Genomic DNA, 16,774 nt, shown 5'->3' with positions numbered 1-16,774 from the left:
TTGGTGCTGTATATGTTAAACAACTAGTTCCTGCCGTATGCAGTTCCCCTAAAAACACACCCTTCCTTACTGGTCATAGAAGAGAGCACACCACACTCATGCCTTTCCGATGAATGGTAAGTCGAATTACTTAATAACTGTGTCTGCATTTTACCTCAGGTAGCAAGGGTATAAAACTTGTATCCTTCAATGTTAACCCAACAACTACTTAGAAAATCATCAAAAGCTCATAGAGTGTCCTAATGTTGTTTTTTAAATGCATTTTTGTTGAAGTTACAATGTACGCAACAGACTTTGTAACCATGGACTGTCTATGGTAGGTGCCCTTTAAAACAGAAGGAATGTTACATGGATAGTATATTGTTGAAGTTAGTGTCGGTGAACTGATCTGGGTAGTTTCATGCTGCCAGTCCTGATATCCCTCCTGCATGGTCTGCAAAAGACTGTGATTGCATTCAGCTCTTTTGTTCAGTAATGTATTTTGTGCTGATTAAAACGAGGTGTGGGTATAAATGTTGGACCTTGAGTTGGTTATTATCCCTTCCATCTGGCCTACTGTCTGAGAGCCCGATCTAGAGAGGGTTCCCAAATGCTAAAACCCTTTTTTTAAATGTAATAAGGCCATTTAACGATTCAGAAAAGGTTTTCTGAATCGTTAAATAGGTTTAGAAAACCATACCGTATCAGTATTTGGAATGGTCCGTGTTTAGGGTATTCCTTCCAAATAGCAATTCTCATGGTATGTATTCATGTTTTGTCACTGAAATCCAGTTACAAAACATTCACATTTTACCGTCACTTCATAGGAGGTGGTAACCCATTCGCAAACGGGAAGTGGTCCGCAAGGGATCCCTTCCCCTTTATAAATGTTGGAAAAACCATTTCTTAGGATTTGACAGGGCTCCCATGGTGTTATAAAAAAGTTAGTAAAACTTCCTTTTTAGGTCTCGCGCCTAGTGTTGCAGTGTGAGCATTGCTCGCGTAGCGCGAGACTTTTTTTAGGGGCTTCTGAAAGCTGACCACACGCTCGTGCGTGTGTTTTTGTTATTGTTGCATGCCATTGGGCGTTGCGTGCATCTTTCTAACAAAGACAGCACGCAATTGGACAAATGCGGGCGCATGTCCCGCATTTGCCCCGCCCATGGCCTATTGGTGTCTGTTACCCGCAAGGCCGACATCTGTTTTGTACTATCATGCCTGATAATGCAAAACAGATGTCTCGCTCTAGCGCGCGCACCACTTGCGTGCTTGTTTTACACGCTGCTTCTAATGTGAGCGGGTTTAGACAGAGCTTTCAATGTGTCCAAATACGTTTTTTACTGTCTTAGGTCAGGTAACTGCCTTGTGTACTTCCCGCCTCCTGTTTGTGTGATGTTAGAAGCAGGGCAGACTTAAGTGTAACATGATCCGTCATTGCTGAACCCCTCGTTGGTATCAGCGAACTGCGCGAGAAATAACTGCATAAAACCCTCCGCAGACGTAACAAAGCTGCATTCTGACACCGACATCACACAAAAGTCAACCGTGAAATAAGCGTTTGAAGCGGGACTTGAGTCATTTGAAAAAGCTCTCTAACCCTTCTGCTAGATTTGACATATATTGGGAAGATGTGTGTTTGTGGGTGGAAGAGATCTTTGAAGGTCAGAGCCGTGAAAACCCTTCCATAGTCCGCTTAATTACATGAACTGCGCCGTACGAAGGCATATGGCCAGTCTGTATGTCCCTATAAAGTGAGGATTTCGGATTATGAGGTATGCTTTTGACTGATGTGAACCATGTTTTTTTAAGACAAGTTTGTTTTTATGAAAAGGCGCGTCGCGTTAGTTAACTGTTTTGACAGCCCTTTACCTGTAAATTTTGGAGAACACCTAATTTGGGATGCCTTAGGGAGCTAGGTGGCTGGTTAAAAAGAGCTTCCGCCTGAATATGAGGTATTCGCTTTATCGGGTCAAGGCAGGTGCGCGCTCAGGTGCACGCGCCTCAGCTTCATATGTGGCGTTGAGCGTTCCCTTCTGTGGGGAGTAGGTCAAGCAGTCCGGGACTTTCCCCAGATGGTTCCTGTGAGGCCTTTATCTCACCCATGTAAACACAGAACGAGTTCCGGTTTGCTGAATTGTATATCCACTCGATGACTGTGTGCAAAGCCTCGTGTTTGCTTAGCCAGGAGGCTGTTTCCCGCCTGTGATTCATTAAGCCTCTGTGGTACGGCCCCCCACTTCCTTCATTTTACACAATCACAAATTATATTAGTTTGTCTTATTTTTATAACCTCTTTAATTAATGTCTTGCACAGGAAACGCATTATTGTTTTAAGACAGCCCTGTAAAACAGAGGCTCACTTATGTTACAGAGGCCTTCTTGAAGGCCCCAAGGCTGAAATGTTCTTTTCACAGACTGCTTAGATCACTAGGTTATTTAAGTTAATACAAACCCCTGTTTTCATTTCAAGTCTGTTATTTGCAGAGAATTTAAAAAATGTTTAAATTGCAGGTATAGTGTTACTAGCTGGAAAGACTAGCACCGTGGGTCATTAGTATCCCATTTAGCTCCACCTAAGTGAGGGCGAGCAATTCAGAGCGATGTCACCTAATGAATGTCTTTCTTGGCTTCAGAAATGCTTAAAAAATCATGTGTGCTGATAATACGACTCCAAGGATAGTCTACGGAAATTTTGTATTTTTATCTGGTTTGTATTTAATAGAATAATGAATTGAAAAGTGAATGTCCATGTAAGAAATAAGAAAAGCAAAATTAACCTATTGCACTTGTTGAGTACCTCTTTTTTGTAGGCAATGGCAACGAGTGCCAGCGGAGAAACAAAACAAGTGTGCTTGTGATGAGCGGGGTAAGGTCGAAAAGGTTCTAGAAACGTACACTTAGTAGGGCCGGTAATAAAGTTAGTACTCAGAGTATTTCAAGGCACATAGTACTATTTGTAGTACTATGCAGGTAGCGAGCTAAAACGGAATCAGTGGAACGATAGAATTTGCAGATCTAAAATATTTAGTAATATGGTAAGGGATAAGCCACCATATTGGGAAAATGTGCCTGAAATACCATTAATAGGGGGCTGGTGGCCTAAATTACGTGGGTCAAAGAGCTTTGGTGGCTCTCAGCTGAGGATGTGTGCCTGCCAGGCCTCCTGCTTGGTCTCATGGACTTTGGTGCCAGAGTGAAAGCCACCACCCTTCATTGACACCTGCTAGTATTTTACCAACATAAACTGTATATTCCTGGGATTTCTTCCAGAATCTCAAATCATGAACAAATGAGCGGTATTTTTGTCTGAGAAAAGTGGCAATCCCAATTTTGAGTAGTATGCACAGGATGACAGGGTGCAGTTACTGTACCGAGCTCTCAAGGCCGCTCCCTTGCGTCTTCCCTGCGGTCCATCAGAATAATTTCACCCACACACTCTATCCTATACAATATCGATCTTGACTAGGACTCACCAACATCCAGTATTGTTGTACTTTATAGCTGTTCAAGATTACTTTTCAGGTTAGGGAAAGAAGTTTCTACAACTTAACAGTTTTCATCGAAAACTTGCAGACAACTCTTTAATCTTCCCCTCATTTTAATTGATCAACTTAGTTTGTAGTTTAAAATTTCCTGAGGAATTGGAACAGGCCGTGTCAGGGATTCTGTGGGACCATGTTCACGTTTTGTCTGGATGTGACGGCTTTTGCTGCTTGGAGAACCTTATGCCATCAATTCCTCAAAAAGTAAAATAAGCCGTACAGCCAGCCATTTTTATTGGTGGGTTAATGGCTTTTTTTGGTTAGAAATCATGCGATGTCTAGATTAGTTAAGATGTCCTAAAGATAAAAATGTAATTCACACATCACCCTGGCACATTTATTCGTTTTACTCTGCTGTCATGATAATGTTAAATTTGCAGCTTTTTTGTCCACAAAGAGAAGCTGAGTGCTAACACATGCTTTCTTACAGATGCTAAATTAATACTGGGCCTTTGTTAAAACAATCTACTATGCAACATTTTTGCTGGGTATGCCTTTCAAGTTCACCACTTGCAACAGGAGCTTCATTTCTGACTCATTTTCAAAACACTCTTCTTTGATGGTACATGTTAGCTCTTGAAATGCAGTCTGTTCATTGAAAGGATTCACTTTAAGCTTTCATTAAAAAAGCAAGCATTTGCAATGCAATAGGTCTCGCAGTTGTGAGAATTTGAGCTATTGGCATTGTAAATGGCAATGCCTTTTATTTCCGTGTTGGTTTTTAAAGCATAAATAAAAGGCATTGTCATTTACAATGCCAATAGCTTAAACTCTCGCAAATGCGAGACCTATTGCATTGCAAATGCTTGTTTTTTTATGCGTCCAGTTTTCCTTTACAGGCTGCATTGAAGAAAAAAAAGATAGCTATCTTTAAAAATAATCACAGACATGGTGGTGTACTGACCCCAGCAGACCCCCATCCCTGTGATGGCAGCGAATCATAGTCTCAACTTGTGAGCTATCTTATTAATATTCATGAGGTTGGACAAAATTGCAATCCACAATGATTCTTTATTTTGTGAACTAGCCTATTAATACATAGGTTGGTTTGCAAAATATTAATGTATACTGTAAAAGTCGACCGTTTTTACCAAATATATTGTTTATACACAAAGTTCTTTATTTTGTGACATACTGCATTCATTTTTAATCTGTGCTTGCAGCCCGTTTCTTTTCTCATTTGCACTTTTATCTTTATTTTCCATTACCAACAACACCAAGCTCATAGGTTTAGATGAGACACATGTGTTGCTAGCCTAAATATTTTGTCTTTCTTCAAGGCAAACGGCATTACTAATCACTGGCTAATGTAATTGATATTTAGGTAATGTTGGTGTTCTCACCAATCACCCACTTTTTGGTTGTGTCCGTTGTCCTCCAAATCTTAGTCTTGCTTTAAACAACCAAGCTAAGTTAATATTTCTGTCTCTCTTATTAATGAAACCTTATATTTGATTAGTAAACTTGTTAGTCCACATGCACTTTCTTGTCCTTAAAGACCCTCGCTTAGATCTTCGATCACCAAGTAGAGGTAATTGCCTCAGTGGTTTCATCTTGGACAATTTATGCGATGTGACAATACATGAATCGCACACAGTGCTGTCTGTCCCCCAAGGACTGCTAGTAGATAAGGGCACATCTCCTCTACTTAGTGAAATTCCAGCAAAACTTGTTAAGTTTGAAGATATTGTTTTCAGTGCCACACATTCTTCACATTGAACCCTTTTGTTGCTGCATGCACACTCTGTTTATTAGGAAAGAAGGTCCTGTTGCTCCTTATATGTAGGTGGGAGATCTTCTTTGGCTCAACGTGCAGTACTTTTGAATTACCTTAATTTTGCCATTCTGCAAGTTAAAGTCCATTTCAAATTCTGAACAGGTCTGTTTTTCTCTCAGTATCATGTCACATGAGCCAGTGCCTTATTGAGTTTCATGGTCTTGATTTCATCTTACTGTTTATTACTTACTGTTTTCTCTGCTACTTCAACTTTTTAAAAAGAAAGTTTTTCTAATTATATTTAATAACGGTTTTAAAATATTTTTAGTAGTTTAAATGACATAATGAACCAATTATGCCTGACTGAATGCACCTTGTGAACATCCGCCCTTCCTTTTCCTTGAGGCTCAAAGCATAGGTGTATAACTTGAGATCAAAATCCTGTTTTGCCCATTTCAATATCTCTCTCCTATTCTATTTTTTCTGCCTAAGTTTATTTTCTAAGATTTCTAACATATACCCATTATTATCGGAAGTAATAATAATATTATTTACCACTTGGTTGCTATTAGACCAATTTATGCAGTTGGAAATGATAACCTTTACATGGGCTGACATCATATTCAGTTATGTTTCTTTTCGCCAGACAGGTGTGCACTGTTACCAGAACCTATTTTATGTAAATTGATGTGCATTAGAACCTGCTTCTTTTGGTTAAAACCTACTCTCTCTTTGCTACGATCAGTATCTGGTGATTTTGTAACTACCAGCTCTTCATACATAGTGAGGGTAACTATCCTCCGGGCGGTTTTAAATTTCATCACTGGAAAGAGCAGTCGGGGATAAGTATGTGGTATTGGAAACAGCATTTCTGTGGTTAAGGTTAGAGAGTCATCCCGTAGAGGTAGCTACACCTTACCTAGTGGAGGTCAACCTAACCTATGATGTGATAATCCCTGATGAAGGTAAAAGTACCTCATCAGGCAACTATTTTCTCATGGAGCCTGACCAACCTATGTCTGTCATATTGTGGTGTCAAAGCCCAGGGAAGGGGCACCAAGTCCAGTAGTGCCATTGTCTACTTCAGGGATTTGGTTGTACTGTCAGGCAGGGATGGATTCACTATTAAGCAAAATAGGCAGATGCTTAGAGCATCAAGGGAAGGGCGGGCACCGCAGAAATTTTCCATTGCCGGATTGCCATTGATGTTATGGTGCAAAACTGCAAATGTTGCAATTAGAAAAAGTAGGAGAAAACATTTCAAATATAAATAAACTGAAAATGGACAAAAATAAACATTAGTTTCCATTTTACTGTACATTTTATATTAGGTTTATTATTGTTTATATTTTAAATTGGATATAAATGGGGGCACCAAAACCATTTAAGAGCTTAGGACATCTAAAGGTCTTAATTAGGACCTGCTGTCAGATCCAGTCCTATTTCACATCCATGCATAGCACTTGCACTGAGGGATTGGGACAATGTGTCTTTTTGGATATGGTGCTCATTACTTTTTTTTTTTTTTGGAAAACATTTTTATTATTTTCATTGTTACAATCAGAATTTAGCATAATTTGTTTCGTAGACATACAGCAGAAGTGTATTTCAGCATTTAGTATTCTTACATCCTTTCGCTTAGCCCTGGCTAGATACACTGCGGCATACATTAGCATTGCATACTGTACTCCTATACAACCCCGTCCGACTCGGCCCCCGACACCTCCCCCGATTGCATCCCAGGGGGTTCACAGATGTATCCCCTAAATGCGTTCCATGCTCCCCACACTTTATTGCATTTACGCGGACATCCTCGGTTAGTGTATACCGTTTTTTCAGTTAGCATGGCTGTATCCATGTCTTTTCACCAAGCTTTGATCGCCGGTACTTCATCTGAACCCCATTTCTGCACGATGTTCCGTTTAGCTACCATTATTCTTAGTGTAACCCATTCCTGTGCCTGACGCGTGAGGTCCCCAAATATTTAATAGGCAACTCTTGGGCTCCGGCATAAGTGATTCCCCCTCCACTTGAGATACTGTCCTCATAACTCTAATCCATTAGTCCGCTATTCTGGGACACTCCCATAATGTGTGAAAAAAGGTCCCTTCGTCCCCACACTGTCTTAAACAGTACGGATGGGAAGCTTTCCCTATTCTATAGAGGGTGACTCTAGTATAGTAAGTGCGGTGCAATATTTTAAGCTCTACCAGCCTAAGCCTCAAGGATATGCCCACCTCCCGCAGGGATGCCGTTGCGTCCTGCCAGTCGCTATCGTCTAGTTCCCCAACGTCTTGTGGCCATTTTCCACTGAGTGCTGTGGTGGGATCTGGTAAGTTGTTGACTAGCTTACGGTAGGTAAAAGGGGTGGCTCGCGTTTGCATATGGTCTGTAAGTAATCTATGTTCTAAAGGGGTGGCCTCTGGGACTCCTGTACCCACCGGTAGGGCCGCCTGAAGTGCGTGTTTAACCTGTAGATAGCGGAATATTTCAGAGGGTGCCAGGTCATATTGTTCCTTAAGATGTTCATATGTGAGTATTCCCCCTTTGCTCCACATGTCGCCCACTGTGGAGATGCCAATCGCGTCCCATTGCGCAAACCCCTTACTGTTCTTGAGTCGTCCCAATCGTTTGGTCTCCCATAGTGGAGTAAGTTGGGTTATGACTCCCCGCCTGCCTAATTTAGCGTGTGCCTTATGCCATAGAGTGATTGTGTGTTTTGTAGGTCCGAACAAATGAGGGGGTCGCATCTCGTTGTACAGTGCTGACAATATACCCTCTGCCCCTAATTCATGTCTATCGGCTTTAAAGGCGGGATCCGTTTGCGGGGCATGTATCCACTGATTGATCATCTTTAATTGCGCTGCCCAGTAGTTCAACTGTATATTTGGGAGCGCTATTCCCCCGTCATACCACCCTCTTACCAATTTACCCTGCGCAATTCGCGCTGGTTTGTTTCCCCATAGTAAGCTGGAGACCTGTGCCTCTATCGCTTTGAAGTAGCTTGGGGGTACCAGGAATGGTGCATTCTCCAGTGCGTACAGGAATCGAGGAAGCGCCATCATTTTAAAAAGCGCCGCCTTTCCCAGGAGTGTCCACGGCAGTATTTCCCAGTGGCTCACGTCTCGTTTAAGACGCTCTAGGGGAGGCCTGAGATTCCTGTTATAGAATTCGTCAGAGTGCGCAGTAATATAGATTCCCAAATATTTAAATGTGCCATCTGCAACTTTTAATAGGCAGCCTCCGGGGAGTTGAGGTGGTGGTCTGCACAATACATATAGGACAGATTTGGACCAATTTATGGTGTATCCAGATGCACGACCAAGAAGCTCACATATATTGAGGAGCGCCTCAATAGAGTGACTGGGAGAGGACATATACAATAGCACATCATCCGCGTATAGGGAGACGCGGTCCTCCCACTCCGCTGTCCACCGAAGTCCCAGAATCATCGGCTCCCATGTGATCCATGCTGCCAGCGGCTCCAGTACTAGAGCAATCAGCAGTGGCGACAACGGGCAGCCTTGACGCGTGCCACGTGAGAGTGGGAAATCCCTGGAAATATGGCCATTAGCTGTCACATGTGCCACCGGGTTAGTGTAGAGCAAGCGAATCCACGCACAAAATTTGGGGCCAAAGCCCAAATGATTAAGTACTGCAAAAAGGAAGGGCCATTCCACCATATCGAACGCCATTCGGGCGTCTAGGGATAGGATAACTACAGGCTCTTGTAAATATGGTATGCGGGCCATCACTCCATGCAGGCGCCATAGGTTTAATGCAGTGCTTCTGCCCGGCATGAAGCCAGACTGGTCTGGGTGAATCAGCTTCTCCAGGTGTGGCGAAAGCCGCATCGCGCTGAGTTTTGCTAGGATTTTTGCCTCTGCATTGATTAAGGATATGGGACGATACGAGGTACTCTCCTTGGGGGGCTTCCCAGGCTTTGGAATCGCCACAGTAGTGACTATCCGCTGATCTAATGAGAGCTCACCTTTTTGTAGGCTATCGCGATACATGTTTAGCAGGTGCGAGGCTGTTTTTTTGTATATTTCTACCGGTATACCGTTAGGCCCCATTGCCTTTCCGGACTGGAGCGATCCAATCGTCAGCTGTAGCTCTACAATCGTAAGATCAGCCTCGAGCTCAAGGGCCACCTCCGGTGTGAGTTTAGGCATGGCAATATCTCTAATATAGGAGTGTGCCTCCTCTGTGGTCATAACAGATGTCGACGTGTAAACCTGGTGGAAGTGTCGCGCCAGTGTGTGCACTATTTTGCGAGGGTCGGTTACCACTCGGCCATCAAGCATACGGAGCCGTGCAATACTTTTCTTCCCCACATCACGTTTATCAAGCCATGCCAGAAGTTTCCCGGCCTTATCGCCAGTTTTATAAATCTTGTGCTGTGTTGCTGTCATGCGTGACCTAACCATGGGTGATCATTACTTTTGATCCACTAGGTCAAGCATGCTTCGCACCCTCAGCCTGGGTCTGAAGGTATAGTCTGTCTGCTCCAGTGCCACCAGGAGTAGCACTAGGGATTACTACCTAGAATATCCTGTGGTTGTCACTAGTTACAATCTCAGTCTAACAAGGTCTGTTGAAACTTGACTCATCCTCCTCCTGTTCTGAGGTTACGTTTAACTCCCCCTTGGCTCAGGAAGCTGATGGGTAGGGCATGGATGTCAAACTGATTTAAAAAAAACGGTGCCTAGGTATTAGGACATCCTTGTTCTCCCAAAGCAGAATATGAACTACAGACATTGAGAGGCACCAGTTCTTTCAAGCCCAGTCAGCCATCAGGCAAAGCCTTTTTGGGAGGTTTCTCCAACATAAGGTCAATATCTTACCCAGGTGCACGTGACACCACACTCCTTGATTTTAATCCAGATCTTGCAAGGACAGAAGCCCACTCCAAAGTCTCAGTTAAAGCCAAAGGGTTCTGGTTCTTGGGGGTCATAGGACACAGTACTGCTAGCTCGTCTCCCAGAACCTTATTGCTACAAAGTGCCTCTCTCACTTTTTCTCCTCTCTCTGCATGTGGTTCCATTTCAGTCATATCTATTACTCCGACAACTGCTGACTTAAGTGCAAATAGCCATGTTCCTCTGATGCAAGCTAATTACTCACCAATGTGTCACTAGGAATATTCAGTGTAAATTTGTTTCTGATGTTGTTTTCAGCATCAGTTATTCAATTTCCTGCCTGCCTCCTCAGCCCCAACACCATCTTCCATCTTTTTTCAACCACCACTGATACCAGCCTAGATACCTTCTTTCTTTTCACTTGCAGATATTTGAGCAGGACTGTAAGGAAATGCCTCTTTTTATATGTTTACCCCAAGTTTTTTCGATTGATGCTGCTGATTTTGCACCTGCTAACCAGACCTCGGTGCCAGTGCCCTGACCCCAAAACATGTATGTTACATTGGCTATCCCAAATGGCATATGTTACCTTACCTGTAAGTCCCTAGTATATTGTACCCAGTTTATCCAGGGCCTGTAAGTTAGAGAGTCACGCCAGGGATTGCAGCACTAACTGTGCCATCCTAATTGTGACAAAGGTAAAACTAGTCTTCCAGTCCGCCATTGCAGACTGGAACAGCAGTTTTGAACTGCCAGCCTAACTGTGCCATTTTTAGCCATGGCAAGGTCAAATGTTCCCCTGGAACACATGTAAGTCACCCCTGTGGCTGGCCTACAGAGCCCTAAGGCAGGGTAAAGCATATTTTGTGGACAGAACATATATTTTTCTTGTTCCGACAGTAAAAACACCAAACTATTGTTTTTACTGTAGAAAGACTTGGTTGGCCCATTGGCGAGTGTAGGGTTACACGCTGACCCCTCAGCTTTGCTAACTCCTTAATAGTGCAACCCACTTTGTCCTCCCACTTGAAGAAGGAGGAAACATTTCAAGTCCTGTGGAACAAGGATGCGGCTTTCGGGGAGTGGACTGGCATTGTTGCAAGCTATTGGCTGTATCGGTGGCATAAGTTCAACCAGAACATCTCCTTGCTTCCAGACTCTGCCTGCAGGGATTTCAAATCTGTGCATACCCTTGCCAAATAAGCTGTGGAACAAAACCTGTTGCTGTCCCTATAATTCATTGACTTTTCTTGGCAGGAATGGCCAAGTATTTGTTTTTTTAAACCTAACAAATAGTTGTAGGCCTCCCATTCTTTGGGAGCAACATGTTCTCTGGCAGTGCAAAACCAGTATAGTTGCAGGAGCATGTGCAATTCAAGCAGGACCATGCATACCATAGTCTTCTATTCAGCTGGTGAATGCGTATTATTTCCCCACGGTAAGAGCATTTTAAATCTCCAGATATTCTGCAGTTGCCTGCTCTGAATTAGACTTGATGCCTCAATCCTATCTTTGACACTATCTGCTCCCTCTCTGGAGATTTATTCTTTTACCGTCTGCACCCCTTGTTGTCGGAGGGAATTGCTGCCTGGCAGTTCCGTGTTGTCTTTCGACAGGACCCTGTCAGCAAAGTTAGTATTGCAGGATAAGGGTTCCTCAATGTGTGGCGAAAGTGGTGTCTGCAAAAAACAAGCAGAACATGGTGACTCTGATGTGCGACTGGTCAGCATCTTAAACCATTCGCAGTGGTGACAGCTCAATTCCAGGATCTTTGCACCTTGGGACAATAAAATGTTTTGAAGCTGATGCGTTAAGAATTTTCAAATCTATTAACGACACGGAGGCGAGTAATATGCTTCTCAATTTTTACTGCAAAAGTGAACAGTAGCCAATGAAAAACATATTCCAAACTACATTTCCCATGAACATGAGAGGATTGTCCTAGATCAAATGAACCAATCAATCAAAATCTAGTCCCATAAATATCTAAGGCACTATTTTGCCTGATCTTTCTTTGCTCAGATGAGAACTAAATCACCAACAGAAAACTGAACATCAGGTAACTTTTCCATTCATATTGTCTTTCTAACTGAACAGTCCCAGAACCAACTCACCAATGGGAGCTGGATGACTTCTGACCGTGATGATTCTTTTCATGATCTCCATATCCTTGAAGAGAAACCAGAGTAGTATCCATCTGGCTGCCAACAGAAGTCGGTGTCTCTTACACTTGTTTGCCATCACTGCCTAAAATAGAAAGAAAATGTTGGCCACAGTATCACCACAACACTGTCTAATTTTATCAAGTTAACAAACAGGTGGCATAAGCATCAATTAACATATTGAAAACATATCAAAGTAATTATGTAACTCAAGTATGTAAAATTTGATATCAGACAAAATGACATTGAGTGGGACAATCCTTGCCTCCATGTTCTTAATCGAACTGAAAATTATTTTCGCGTCAGCTAGAAAATATATTATTCAGTCAAGACCAGGGGCTCAGATTATGCTTGTTCAAAGCTGTTACACAATAATGGAAGCTACATCAACTAATGGTTTATGATAGAACGTGTTAAATGTAGATTCTGATGATCAGTCTGCTTCCATCATGATATCCTCTAGTCAAGAACCCAACTCCTATGTTTTCAAGGCCATTACCCCTCTTGCAGAATGGACTCTAATTCTGCTAACCTCTATAACCGCTTCTGACAACAGCAGTGAACCCACCTGGCCAAAGTATCGGTGGGCACCGGTCCAACCGGTTTTTGTAGTGCAATCAATAATTGACTACTTGGGCTTTGATGTACATACTTGATACAAGCTTCATATTCTTTTAAACATCGCACAACACATAATTTATGTTTATTTGGAAAAGAAGGATAAGAAACACAATGAGAATTAACTTTGGTATGTTTTGAAATGGAAAAGGAAACTCCTTTCAGAGAATACAGTATACCTGCTAGGTCGAGCACCTGAACATCAGAAACTCTTCTGCATGATACGAAACATAGCAACATTGTTAATTTCTCTGACAGCTGCTTGTGAGATAGATATCCATTATGAGGCCATCGTTCCAGGAATCTGACAAAGTCCCTCAACACGAAATAGTATGGCTTGGGAGGTGCAGATACTCTGATACCTCATCAATTTACATGCTATGGGACGCTCATCAACCAGTTTACCCTCCAGTGGTCAGTAGCCTTCCGATCTGGCTGAATAAAACAGCTAACTGACCTGTAAGAAAGTCCAAAGTTAGCCATCTGTGACAAAAAAATGTATTACCTTGTTCAATTCTTCTTTCTAAGAGATTAACACCCCATTCGCTGCACCAACCAACCCATCTTCTCCATGGCGAGTCATATCACTTTTGGGTATTTGTTGACCAGATATGCTGGATATAAAAGTTAACTTGCTGCGAAAGGCCTGGTATGCTCCAGAGTGTCCTGAAACCCTCCAGGCCATGAAGGTAAGCTGCTTCATGATATTCGACGCATGAAACTGATCTCAAGAGTCTATGGGAAGTGTTACACGTCGGGCCTCCTGTGTAGTCGCTAGAGCTCAGGGGGAGAACTGAGTGCTGGACTTAGTGTGACACACACTTTTTAGACGCTCCCTTACTGCTCACAAGAGGGTGGAGTTTGCACAAGTTCCCTCCCTTAAATATCCTGCTTTGCCAAGAAACCGGTGCTTGGCTTTCCGTTTCCTGGATGCTGATTCCATGCTCCTTCTTCCGATTCTCTGTGCGTAGATCCCTTAACCCTGTTTCCTGTGTCATTAGGCTCCCATATGGCTTCCTCTGAGGGAGTGTCCTTTCACGTTCGTTCTTGAGAGAGAGAGAGAGCAGCTCCGTTCTCAGATATTCATTATTGACATTGCGGCTGCGTCGTAGGCTCTAAAGAAACGCGGCCGCATTAGGTGTGTTATATTGTATCCAGTTCCGCATTGTCGCGTAAGGTATTTGGTAACCGCTGCAGCGTCTGTCTACTGTGAAGCAGAAGCGGATACATTGTTTCTCGTCTCCGCGGAGGCGGATAAGTCAGAAGGCTTTCAACATACGCGCGGTGCGCGTTTGTAATTTAATTGAGGCTAAGAAGCTTTTCATACGCGCGGTGCGCGTTTATAATTTAATTGAGGCTCCTCATTTGAAATTCCTTTGCCCGATTGGTGCGCATTTTGTACCCAGTATTTTGGTGCTTATATTGGGAGAGTTGAGTGTGCAAGGATCCTTATTTCTACCTTGTGTTGGTGACCGACCTCTAAGGAAATTGAACATCACTTATTTTAGCATAGCGCTGTTTCCCGATGTTGCCTTCGAGTACAGCGCCTCATGTAAACCCGATGGGGTAACTATAGCAGAGCACTGTAGTAACCTTCCTCCACTGCTTTCCACCTACTAGTCTCAGGTCCCCTGCCCTGCTTAGTCAGTTCCTGAAGAATACCTGCCCTGCTGAGTCCTTACCATTCTTCTTTTTGCCTCAAGAGATGTCCAGCTGGTAAGGAAGAGTGTGTGTCATTACTAACGTCAGCACTAGGAGTTTCTACTATATTTATGGTCATAAGGGAGGGGTGGTCAGTTTTCTAATATTCTCTTCATTGTCTCCTCTGTAGGTTATCCTCTTCTCTGACCGTTCTGAGGAAACCAGCTGGGGGATCTGAAGTATAATCTTCTAGGCTTTTGGTCCCCACATCTCCAAGGGTCAATCTACGGCTTGAGTGTATCTGACTCGCTCTTCCGTGGACAGGCTTTGGGAGTGTGAGGAAATTCTCGTCGCTCCTGTGGATTGGGTCTGAATAGCTAACACAGGTTAGTGGTGTTCGGCAACAGAAAGATTCTAGAATGATGGCCAATCTGCTATGACGTTTTTGTTGGCCTGGAATGTATTCTGCCATGACCAATCTCCCATGTTATAGGCTAGAAATGCCAGATGTCTGTGGCAGTTTCCGCACACAAACTGGATTTTATCCCTCCCAGCTTGTTGATATATTGGACCGCATCAACGTTGTCTATTGGAAGTAAGATGCAGCAATTTGTCTTGTTGGGAGGGGTATGAGAGGGGAGACTCTTAATGGCTCCGCACAATTTGGGATCTATCAGGATTGATCGGTGCCTTTCTGTGGAAATCGCGCAGCTTGCGTTCCCGAGCTGACATAGTGCCCTCAGTGCCCAGCCTCGTGAAATTTTACAAACGCCGCCAAACTCTAATGACTGGGTTGTCAATGGGGAACACAGCCTGTAATTAGAAAGATTTTTGCAGGTTAAACATGCGGCCTAATGTCTGCTTTCTAATGGCTGCTTTCTGGCCCGAATAAGATACAGCCTGAGTTTGGGCGTGTACTGTGTGGCTGGGGTAGGCGGGTGCGCATACAAGTGCTGAAATCATTGGCATAAAAAGAGGACTGCATCCGTCAGAACAAGTGACTGACGCAGTCTGCTCCTCCCCCCACAATTCTCCAGTCGAGGAACACTTGGAGAAGTGTACTGTGCTGAACAACAAATAAATACTGAAACTTCAGAAGGATAAAAAATGTGTCAGCTGACCACAAATCACCAGAATGAGAATGGACAAAAAAGGCAACAGTATAGGCGGGAGCAGAAGTTCCTGCACCCCTAGACACAAATGTGACGTTCGCGGCTACATTAATATACAGAATCCAATTAAGAACATATTTAATAAGAAATGTATGCGGGGTACTTATTTCGGCTGTGCAGCAGCAAAGAAAGAGGAGGCAAAAATGATGATCTCGGATACCTATGGAACAAGATCATATGTGATGGGTGCATGTGATCCATGGCTTTGTTCATATATTCATGGGAAATCTAGTTTTGAATATAATGTTTTTTATTGGCTGCTGTTCATTATTCCAGTAAAGACTAATAAGCATAATCTGAGCCTTCGGTTCTGACATAGAATCAATAAACTCTATTCTTATTTGTCACTAGTGCCAACATTGTTCCAAAGCACACCTTCAGCTTGAGTAATGCTGGTTGGTTAAATTGTATTGTTGGGTTTTCCTTGTGATGCTTAGTCCCGCTTAGTTCGTCCCAGGGCCTCCACTTGAGAATACCTTTTTGTTGATTTCTTGGAAACTTGCTTGTGTTCTATCGCCTTTGTGCTTTGCCCTTTTTTAGACTGGAACTTCTATCAGCACTTCAGGTCTCCAGCTTCTTCCTGTGCCTCACATTATCTGGCTGTTTCCAGTTCTACTTCGTACCCTGCTCCAGCCTACTCTGAGCCACCTAAAAGGCCAAGAGGTCATACCCAGAAAGGTGGCGAGTGTTAACAGCATTTAACATATGCTGAATTATGCTCCAGGTCTAATTGTTTATCCAGGGATGCTGAGGTATGTTTATATAGGGGTGTATATTGTGTCTCTCATTCTACTTCTACTGTGGCCTAACTTATTTGGTATCTTTTCCCATATATTTAGGGGTCCTAGAGACATTCAGGCAGTCGACACGGTTTAGCTCTCCTACTCTAGGAACCTGATAAATCCAGTGGTAACGGGCTGTATCTTCGCTATCACCCCAGGGATTCTGCAGTGGTATGGAATTACTGAGGCCCAGCTGTGCCCAACCAGTTGGCACCCATGAAACCTGCTTCCCATCCCTGTGCTGTCGTATGACTTATAATTAATGTATTAAATGAAGAAATAACTAAAACAGTTACATG

The 16,774-nt window shown here is 43.1% G+C and overlaps 1 protein-coding gene across 1 annotated transcript in view; it reads left to right on the top strand.

The window, feature by feature from the left end:
- DHX29 (DExH-box helicase 29) overlaps positions 1–16,774 on the top strand; it is a 1,004,292-nt gene that overhangs the window by 66,504 nt on the left and 921,014 nt on the right. The window lies entirely within an intron of this gene.

Source organism: Triturus cristatus, chromosome 2_1 (assembly GCF_964204655.1).
Source record: "Triturus cristatus chromosome 2_1, aTriCri1.1, whole genome shotgun sequence".
Lineage (NCBI taxonomy): Eukaryota > Metazoa > Chordata > Amphibia > Caudata > Salamandridae > Triturus > Triturus cristatus.
The sequence above is the reverse complement of the archived record's forward strand: the minus strand, read 5'-3'. Positions and strand labels throughout refer to the sequence as shown.